The sequence below is a fragment of the Zingiber officinale genome, chromosome 5B, assembly GCF_018446385.1.
Source record: "Zingiber officinale cultivar Zhangliang chromosome 5B, Zo_v1.1, whole genome shotgun sequence".
NCBI lineage: Eukaryota > Viridiplantae > Streptophyta > Magnoliopsida > Zingiberales > Zingiberaceae > Zingiber > Zingiber officinale.
In genome coordinates this window covers 8,924,063-8,934,515 of record NC_055995.1, presented here as the reverse complement: position 1 = coordinate 8,934,515, position 10,453 = coordinate 8,924,063, and the positions used below count along the sequence as shown (strand labels likewise).

Here is a 10,453-nt window from a genome sequence, read left to right as displayed (position 1 = left end):
ACTGCAACCAAACCAGGCGTCGCCAATCACTCTTGCTCCTCATCTGGTTCTCTGAACTCACACCAATACCATCCATGGTCTTCTCTGGTGTCTCTGAGCTTGAACCAATGAGAAAGAGTCCAACTGATCGCGGCCAGTGAACGTTGAAGCTCGAATTGCATCACTTGCAGCGAAATACAGCATAAAGGGCACTTGTTCTTATTCTTCTGATGGAGCTTCATTTGAAATTAACCAATGGCACGATACCTGCAACCTGTAACTTAAAGATCTCACACCAGATAATTCGATCAGGTGAATCACAAGTGAATCAGAAATATCAGAGAAGCAGCAGAAACAAACATGTTGTGGATCGGTCAACAGACCGATCCATAGATCTCTGGACCGATCATGACTCATCCTGATCGGTCTGGAAGGAGTCTGATCGGTCTGTGGACCGATCAGCCTATGGGTAGATCGGTCCACAGACCGATCCCCCCTCTCGCTTTGAGTCCCAGCATCTTCTGATCACTTCTTGCTGATCGGTCTATAGACCGATCAGATAACCCACAGAATACTTCTGTGTGGTTACTGATCGGTCCCCAGACCGATCAGATAACCCACAGAGACTTTCTGTGTGGTCATTGATCGGTCACGAGACCGATCAGGTGACAACCGTATCACTGGATCGGTCTGCCGACCGATCCAGATAACCAGAGTATCACTGGATCAGTCAACAGACCGATCCAATATCCTTGTGTTAGTTTTAGAGCCTCCTAGCCCTAAACCCTAACATCTTCCTGGTCCAGAGAATGAGCTACCAAGCCTTCTCTGACCTAGTCCGGAGAACGAGCTGCCGAGCCCTCTCCGACTTCGTCCGGTCCAGAGAACGAGCTACCGAGCCCTCTCTGACCTAGTCCGGAGAACGAGCTGCCGAGCCTTCTCCGACTTCGTCCGGTCCAGAGAATGAGCTACCGATCCCTCTCTGACCTAGTCCGGAGAACGAGTTGCCGAGCCCTCTCCGACTTCGTTCGGTCCAGAGAACGAGCTACCGAGCCCTCTCTAACCTAGTCCGGAGAACGAGCTGCCGAGCCCTCTCTGACTTTGTCCGGTCCAGAGAACGAGCTACCAAGCCCTCTCTGACTTCGTGTGCCAAGTATCCGTACTTGGACTTTTCCTCTCCTCATGATCAACCTTGATCATTAATCAGTCTGAGTTTAATTAATATCTGATACAAACTTAAATCAGTGCCAACATCAAAACAACAGCCAGGTCTGACTGTATCAACAATCTCCCCCTTTTTGTTGTTTGACAACACGATTTAAGTTTAGATCAGAAATGTTCATATTTCCCTAATTTTAGGGGAATCAAGATCCTCCCCCTAAGACAAATACAATACCATGTAAAGATAGGGGAATCATGATTCTCCCCCTAACGTCAAACTTTCATTTAATTCTAAACTTAGTTAGCTTCTCCCCTTTGTCAAACACCGAAAAGGTGCGGATTAGGTAAGAAAATGTTAAAAGACTCCCCCTTAACCCATACTGTCTTTTTCTTAATTCACCTAAAATACCTCTAAGTGTATTATAAGATAGTGATAACAAAATAAGAGACATACAAGACATGGTATATGAGCAGCATATCAAGAAAAAACAAATAAGAAGTGAAACATAGAGAAAAATAAGAAAATGAACAGCATAAATATATGAAGTCGGAAAATATCCAGGTCAGACATAAGTATCAACAAACAACATCCAAAACATCAAAATGACATCATAGAACAATGTGTATCAGTCAGCCTCCTCATCATGAGGAGCATCAGCAACATCAGCTGAAGGAATGGATCCCTGAGGTGGCAAGCCGCTGCTCGAAGATGGATAGCCCGGGAAATCCTGCGGAGGTGGGTATCTGGCCATCCAATCCATAATCGCCTGATGGGTCGCCAGCTGCTGAATGCGTAAATCATCATAGCGCTGGTCAATCCGGACGTGTAGCCCGTGAAGCTCAGCAACCAGCAGCTCGTCGTGTCGATCAAAGCGACTCTCCAGCTCGGCGATCTGCCAGCGCAGATCAGGATCGGCCTCTCCATCGTCAGCAGCAGCAGCAGGAGGAGCAACAGGAGTAGCCTCAACCTGTCGTGGAGGTCCCCGTGGTAACTCACCTAGAGCTCGCCCATCCTTCCACTGAACATCCCCATTTTGTCCTATGATGCCAGACTTGGAAAATGCCCATTTCCCAAGTCGGCAATCCTGCCTGACCATCTTGACTATTCTACCCTTAGAGACATCAATCTGAAGGGTCTCGAGCCAATATGTAATTATATGCCCATAAGGCATATAGACAGTGAAGCTGGTTGGCTCGCTATAGGAGATGATCGAGGAGTAGATGATGGACATGATATCAAAGTCGAGACGCCGACGCAATCCATAAAGCATAAGGCAATGATATGGTCGGATCTCAGATAATGGTTTAGATGTGATAGGCAGAAGGCAGTTCGTGACAATCTTAAAAAGAATGTAGTCTTGAGGAGATAATCTCAAGGCTGCAAAAGTAGGGAAGTCAACATCTAGCTCATCAAGGCCACCCGGTCTAGAATGTCTGAAGAAGTACTCATAAATATCGTCAGGTGAGATATCAAAAGGTGGAGGTAAGGGATCTGGTAAGTCAGGATATATCGAAAAGACATTACCAGAACACCTCCGGCAACCGAGATAGTCAAAGAAAGATGAAAAACTGAAATCAAGGGTTTGCTTAGCAACTTTTGTTTTATAACTCACATCAGTTTGATGAAGATTGTTATAAAACTCAGACACTAAGTCATAATTGATATCTCGTTCTAAGTAGACTAGTGAATCGAGTTTGTAGTAGGCAATGATTTCTGACACTTGTGGGCAAAATTCGTCCATGAATTTTCGATCCACGGACCTACAAGGGAGTAATTTAAAGGTTCTTTGTTTGAAGGCTTCCTCATAATGGTGGTTTGGAAATCTACCCGAGACCGATGGTTGAGGTCGGGAAGGAGCCCTAGACTTCGATTTCTCAGGTGCCTTAGACTTAGAGGTCCCTTCACCCACTAGTTTCTTTCTAAGGTGTAACAATGTGATACAATGGGACAATACGTGAGCACCGGAGCCACCCGAAACAAAAACCATAGTTATGGTGAGAAATGAAATCGAAATGCGAAGTTCTAGAGAAGTAAGGAGTTACCTTGGTGCCATTGAGCTTTTGGCTAGAGCTTCGGAGGGCTAGAACTTCGGCTAGGGTTCCGGTCGGCTAGGGTTCCGGCGATGCAAAGAGAGGAGAAGAGGTGAGGTGGAGGAGGGAGTCGGCTAGGATTCCGCGTGAAAGGGAAAAAGAGGGGATCGGGAAACTTTAAGCGAGATGTGTGTACAGTTGATGAAATGATCGGACGGCTGTCCGATCAGGAGGTATCAAGAGCCTCCTGATCGGTCCCCGGACCGATCCAGGAACATCCTGATCTGTCCATAGACCGATCAGGAGACGATCAGAACCTTCTGATCGGTCTGTAGACCGATCAAAAGGCGATCAGTAGCCATCTGCATGCCGGGTTGATCTGATCGGTCCCCGGACCGATCCAGGAACATCCTGATCGGTCCGTAGACCGATCAGGAGATGATCAGAAGCTGGCTCAGCGTGCCAGGCTGACCTGATCGGTCCTTGGACCGATCAGTGTCTGATACTTACATCTCTTCAGTAATTTCAGTAACTGAAATTCGTAGAGATGTTCGATAATTCGTGGGAGTTTCTCTAGGAAAACTTCCAAGTTCAGAACCTAGAACTTGGAGGATCTAAAGCATAACTATTACCTAAAAATTATGGTTTGAACTTGTTTATAGCCCTAAAGTTGCAGACATTTAGAAAACAGAAAACTTAAGGCCTGAAAACTGAAATTTTCGACCTTTGTTAAGTACAGTTTCAAATTTGTCAAAATATATTCAAATTGCTATTATTACTTCAATAGCTTGTCTTATTTTTCATTCAAAATCATGAACGATATCGAACAACCATATCAAACAACACATTAACCAAAGTTAGATAAAATCTAGGCAAAAGCTCAACCAAGTTTCCTTGGTTGGAATATATGAGTAAGATCTAGGAACCAAATACACATGAATTATGTAATGGTCTTCCCCATACTCAATTTGTCTCGTCAACCTAATTATTCAAGGGATGCATGATATATTTTGAATAATTCGGCTGATCCTAGCATCTCACCCTATTTCTAGCAAACAAAAATCATTTGTTAAACCTTATAGTTTGTGTGAGATGTTCCCAAGTTACCCAAATTAATTTCCCTATTTCTCTTGTATTAATTGTCCTTATTGATCATGATGGGGTCCTAATGGCCTATTGAGCCAAACACATTCCTAATTCTCTCCTCAAATGACTAAATTCATTTTCCGTAAGAGGTTTGGTGAAAATATCAGCTAGGTTTGACTTTGACTCAACATATGTGAGTGCAATGTCTCCCCTAGCTACGTGATCTCTAATGAAGTGATGTCACACTTCAATGTATTTGGTCCTTGAATGATGTACTGGATTTTTCGTTAGGTTTATTGTGCTGATGTTATCACACAACACCTGCACTCCCTTATACGAAAGTCCATAATCTTCTAGAGTGTGGATCATCCACAACAATTGTGACACACTCTCTCCCATGGCAATGTATTCAGCCTCGGTTGTGGAGAGAGCAACGCAATGTTGCTTCCGACTTGACCAACTAACCAATGATGAACCTAAAAATTGGCAACCCCCACTCGTGCTTTTCCGATCCAATTTGCACCCAGCATAATCGGAGTCGATATAGCCGATTAAGTCAAAAGACTCCGTACGAGGGTACCATAGACCTACTTGAATTGTGCCCTTAAGGTATCTCAGAATTCTCTTAACTGCGATTAAGTGAGATTCCTTGGCACAGACTTGATATCTAGCGCACATGCCCACAACAAAAAGTATGTCCGGTCGACTAGCTGTGAGATATAGAAGACTACCGATCATGCTTCTATATTGCGTTAGATCAACTGGTTTTCCATTCTCATCATTGTCAAGGCGAGTGTTTGTTGCCATTGGTATGGATACTTCCTTAGAATCACTCATTTTGAATTTCTTGAGCATCTCTTGAGTGTATTTTGTCTGATGGACATAAATACCATCTCGAGTTTGTTTGATTTCAAGTCCAAGGAAGAATGTCAATTCTCCCACCAGACTCATCTCAAACTCACTTTCCATGTGAGTAATAAATTCATTCAAATAGCCCTTGTTATTTGAGCCATAAATTATGTCATCGACATACACCTGGGCTACAAATATGTTTTCACCATCTTTACGCAGAAATAGTGTTGGGTCTATTTGACCTCTTACAAAACCCTTTTCTAATAAGTAAGTTGACAACCTTTCGTACCATGCTCGAGGTGCTTGTTTAAGCCCATAAAGAGCTTTCTTGAGCTTGTACACGTGGTTTGGAGCTTCGGTATTCACAAATCCCGGTGGTTGTTCAACATAGACTTCTTCTTTAATGAAACCATTTAAGAAGGCCGATTTAACGTCCATTTGATAGAGCTTGAAGCCTCTATGTGCAGCAAAAGCTAACACTAAACGAATGGACTCTAATCGGGCCACGGGAGCATAAGTCTCATCATAATCGAGGCCTTCGACTTGACTATGCCCTTGACTACAAGTCTTGCCTTGTTTCTTACTACTTCTCCCTTTTGGTTTAACTTATTTTTGAAGACCCATTTGGTTCCAATAATGGCGGTCTTCTTAGGTCTAGGAACCAAGTCCCACACTTGGCTCCTTTCAAATTGACCTAACTCATCTTGTATAGCTATGATCCAATCAGGATCGTGCAATGCCTCATCAACTAATTTTGGTTCAATTTCTGAGATCAAGGCGACCTCATTAGACTCATTTCTGAAGAATGATCTAGTCCTAACCCCTTGTTGAATGTCTCCCACAATCTGGTCTTGGGGATGACTAGAGGCTATCCTAGATTGCCTTGGTGTTGGCGGTGCCTCATGAATGGTCTCACTAGATACAGGCAAGGGCACAATATCAGGTAAAGGATCAGACTGAGTCCTTTCTTGCCTTTGCTCATCGTCATCGGAGTCAACTTCGACTCTTTCTATGTTTTGATCATTTAAACTTAGATTTCTAAGTTCAAATTGAATTTCTCCTACATCCCTTGATTGATCATTTGATTTAGGAATTTCTTCAAATGCTACATCCGAGGACTCTTCAATCAATTTAGTCCTATTGTTGTAGACTCGATAGGCTTTGCTGGTGAGAGAGTACTCGACTAGTATCCCTTCGTCAGCCTTAGCCGTGAACTTTCCAAGATGATCCTTGGTATTCAAGATAAACACCTTACAACCAAACACCTGATGTGCATAGATTATATACTCTTTTATGCATGTTTTTACGCACATTTACATACTTTGAGCATGCTTGATCTATGCATTTTTATACTTCCAGCTTTCCTTTTAGCATATTTACTCTTTTGGTTCGGAGATCTGCTTTTTGTTCATTTTCTGTACACAGGAGTCGAAATTGGTGAAGATTATGCGTCCTCGGGCAAGCTTGGAAGTAATTGAAGGGAGAGAGTATCAGGCCGTGTTCCACACATGGCCGTGTAGCCTTAACAGGAAGGGAAGAGGACATGGCCGTGTGAATCCCACACGGCCGTGTCTTGATTTGAAGAAATCAGAGCAGAAGCCTTACATGGCCGTGTGGATCTACACGGCCGTGTGAGGTTTCCAGAGGCCAAGCAGATGGTGGCCGTGTGCACCACACGGCCGTGTAGCATTTCCAGAGAGCAGAAGGGCCTTGGCCGTTTGCACCACACGGCCGTGCAGCATTGGCAGAGAAGGAACTGGACATGGCCGTGTGAATCTCACACGGCCGTGTCGTGAGGCCGTGCGACGCCCGATTTCCTCCTCTATTTAAACCTTCCTTCATGAATTGAAAGGGGATCTCTCCCTCTTTGGGAGAAGGCAAGATTTGGTGGTTTCCTCCCATTCTTAGGAGGATTTCTGGGCGATTCTAAGGGAGTTCTTGACGATTTCGACTCTGGAGCGAGGATTGGATCCGAAGACGAGGCTTCTTCGTTGATAAGTTTTCTCTTTTCCCCCTCTTCTTGGTTTTCTTGGATTGGGGATTTAAGAAATACTTGTAATCTTTATTTCTTCGGGTATTCTTCCTCGATTCATGGAGTAGATCTTGTATTCTAGGATTAAGGGAGTATTTGTATGATGGATTGATGTAATCTCTTATGGATTTGTCATTTTCTTGTTTCAATGACATTGTCTTACTTGTATCAATTAGATCTAGAATGATTAATGGTGATTTATGCTTAATTCTCATTCTTGATTGATTGTTTGGATTTCTTGTGGACTTTGTAAAGATAAACTCTCACTCGATCATCCGAGGGATCCACGTGACAGGTGCAAGCCCGTGTAAGGACGTTTGAGAGATAATCTTGAAGAGGAAATAGGAATATTCAAGAGAGTAGGATGGATTTTGTGATTAATTTCTTGTATCTTGATAGATTAATAAGTTGTGGGCTTCTATGTTGATATTCGAGGAAGGCATAGTAATAGGTGCGCTTCTGTGTAAGGACAACGTAGGTTCACGTCTAATTGATCATATTTAGATACATTTCTCAGTCCTTAGCCGGTTATCTATTGCAAGAGAAAACCGGCAACTTTCTACAAGTGTTTGACAATTGAGGGATAAGAATTGGTGAACCATTTACATTCAAGAAATCTTACAAAGAAACCGAAACTCCTAGAATCTCCCTTTATCATAACCCAAAACACTAAACTCTTGTTTGTTGATCTTTAATATTAGATTTGTTTACCTTTACTTTGCTTTTGAAACGATTGGATAGTTGTTTAGCTAATTCGCATTGAGACATTTCTAGTGCTTATTCCAGTTCCTGTGGATACGATAATCTTTTATATTACTTGCGACATTTCCGTACACTTACGGAGCGTAACAAGTTTTTGGCGCCGTTGCCGGGGACTGCGCTATAACATTAGGAATTATCAATTGAGTTAGACTAAACATAACATTTATTTTCCTTTTATATTGCATAGTTGTAACTAATCATTAGATTTCTGTTTTTTACTTTCTTGTATAACTTTTACTTCTTGTTAATTCTTTTTGTACAAATTCAATTCTGCATTTTTTATTCTTTTATTTCTCTTTTTTTTTTCTGTTGAATTGTCATTTGCTATCTTGTTCTTGTGTATGAGAAGATCTAACTTTGCAGGGGAATTCTTTCCTTTTGACCCTGAGATTGACAGAACTTTCCATAAAAGAAGAATTCTGCAAAGGCAAATTGAAGAACAGGAACATTTGAACATGGCAAATAGACCACTCAAGGATTATGCAGCACCTTTTGCAAGGGGTTTTCGATCTAGTATTTCAAGACCTTCAGTGGAAGCTAATAACTTTGAGATCAAATCCGCAATTATATCTATGGTTCAGCAGAACCAATTTGGTGGAGGACCTCATGAAGACCCCAATCAACACTTAGAGGTCTTTTATGAAATATGTGGTACCATGATAATGAATGGAGTTCCTTCAGATGCAGTTAGATTATTATTATTTGGGTTTTCTCTAAGAGATAGGCCCAAACAATGGCTGGATTCTTTAGCCCCTAATAGCATCACCACTTGGGAGCAGTGTGAGCAACAATTTCTTGATAAATTCTATCCACCAAGCAAAACAGCTCATATGAGGAATTTAATTGCAAGCTTCAAGCAGACTGACTCAGAATCTCTTTTTGAAGCATGGGATAGATATAATAGTATGCTCAGACAATGCCCACATCATGGGTTGGAAAGATGGTTAGTGTTGCACACTTTTTATAATGGTATCAACTATCATACCAAAGTGTCCCTTGATTCAGCTGCTGGAGGGGCACTTATGAACAAAAGTTTAGATGAAGCTGAAGAAATTATTGACAGTGTAGCACAAAATCATCATCAATGGGCAAATGAAAGAAGTGGTGGCTATTCTTCTGTAAACCCAACAATTAAAGCATCAGGGAAGTTTGATGTAGATGCAGTCACTCTTTTGTCTGCAAAATTGGACGCTCTTACAAAGAAATTTGAGAATATGGGGACTAGTGCTAATATGGTCAATGCTATTAGTACATCTTGTGAAGTATGTGGGAGTTCAGAGCATTCAAATGACTCATGTCCATTGGGAGCTATCACTGCACAAATCAATCAACTGGAACAATGTGATGCAATCATGAGTTACAATCAAATGCAGAACAACCTATACTCAAATACTTATAACCCTGGATGGAAGAGCCATCCCAATTTTTCTTACAGAAATAATCAAGATCAAGGACCATCTATGGGGGCAAGACCAAATTTTCAAGCTGGGCAACAAAATTTTCAACATCTATCTTCTCAAGGCTTACCAAAGTCAAACATTGAAAAGATGCTTGAAGAAATTATCTCAAGTCAGAATGAAATGAAGCAAGATTTAGCAAAGCTCATTCAGAGAATGGATAATTCTGAAAAGCATCAAAAGATCCAGGATAGTCAAATTGCCCAACTAGCTTCCTCATCATCCAGAGCACCAGGACAACTTCCAGGAAAACCTGATGTGAATCCTATGGAGCATTGCAATAGAATTGAGCTTAGGAGCGGACGGACCTTGGGAGACTCCCAAGTGACTGCTCCAAAAGGGATATAAAAAGAAGAAGAGCTCTCTCCTCCTATACCAAATCAGATTCAAGCTAATTAGGAGAGTACCATTGAGGTTGAAGAGACTCTTCCACTGAACCATCAGAGCAAAGCTATCCCTTTTCCTCAGAGACTTACAATGCTCAAGAAAGATGAAGAATTTGGCAAGTTTTTAGAAAAAGTTAAGGAAATTTGTGTAGAGGTACCTCTTATTGATGCTATTCTTCAAATGCCTAGATTTGCCAAATTCCTGAAGGATCTCATGTCAAACAAGAGAAGAAGAGGAGAGGTTGAGACCATTGCGCTTAGTGAGGAATGTAGTGCTATTTTTGAGTAGAACACTTCCCCAAAACTAAAGGACCCAGGGAGCTTTTATATTCCTTGCAACATAGGAAAAGAATTTTTTGAAAAAGCTTTTTGTGATTTGGGGGCAAGTGTTAGCCTCATTCCCTATTCAATTTGTAATAAATTAGGTCTCAAAAACATTAAACTTACTACTATGGCACTTCAACTTGCCGATCATTCCTGCAGGTACCCTTTGGGTATTATAGAAGATGTGCCAGTAGAGGTGGATGGGAATGTTATTCCCACAGATTTTGTCGTGTTGGACATGGAAGAGGACCCTAGGATTCCTATCATATTAGGAAGACCTTTCCTTGCTACAGCTGGAGCTATAATTGATGTCAAAAATCATAAGCTTTCTTTGGTAATTGGTAAGGAAAGGTTGGAATATGATTTATCTAATATCTCTAACC

At 41.8% G+C, this 10,453-nt stretch overlaps 1 non-coding gene across 1 annotated transcript; it reads right to left on the bottom strand.

Annotated features, from left to right (window-relative positions):
• Positions 1–8,731: 8,731 nt before the first annotated feature.
• LOC121988146 lies at positions 8,732–8,837 on the bottom strand. Its single transcript, XR_006113895.1, has one exon. It is a non-coding gene; the product is annotated as a small nucleolar RNA R71 (small nucleolar RNA).
• Between the last annotated feature and the right edge of the window lie 1,616 nt (positions 8,838–10,453).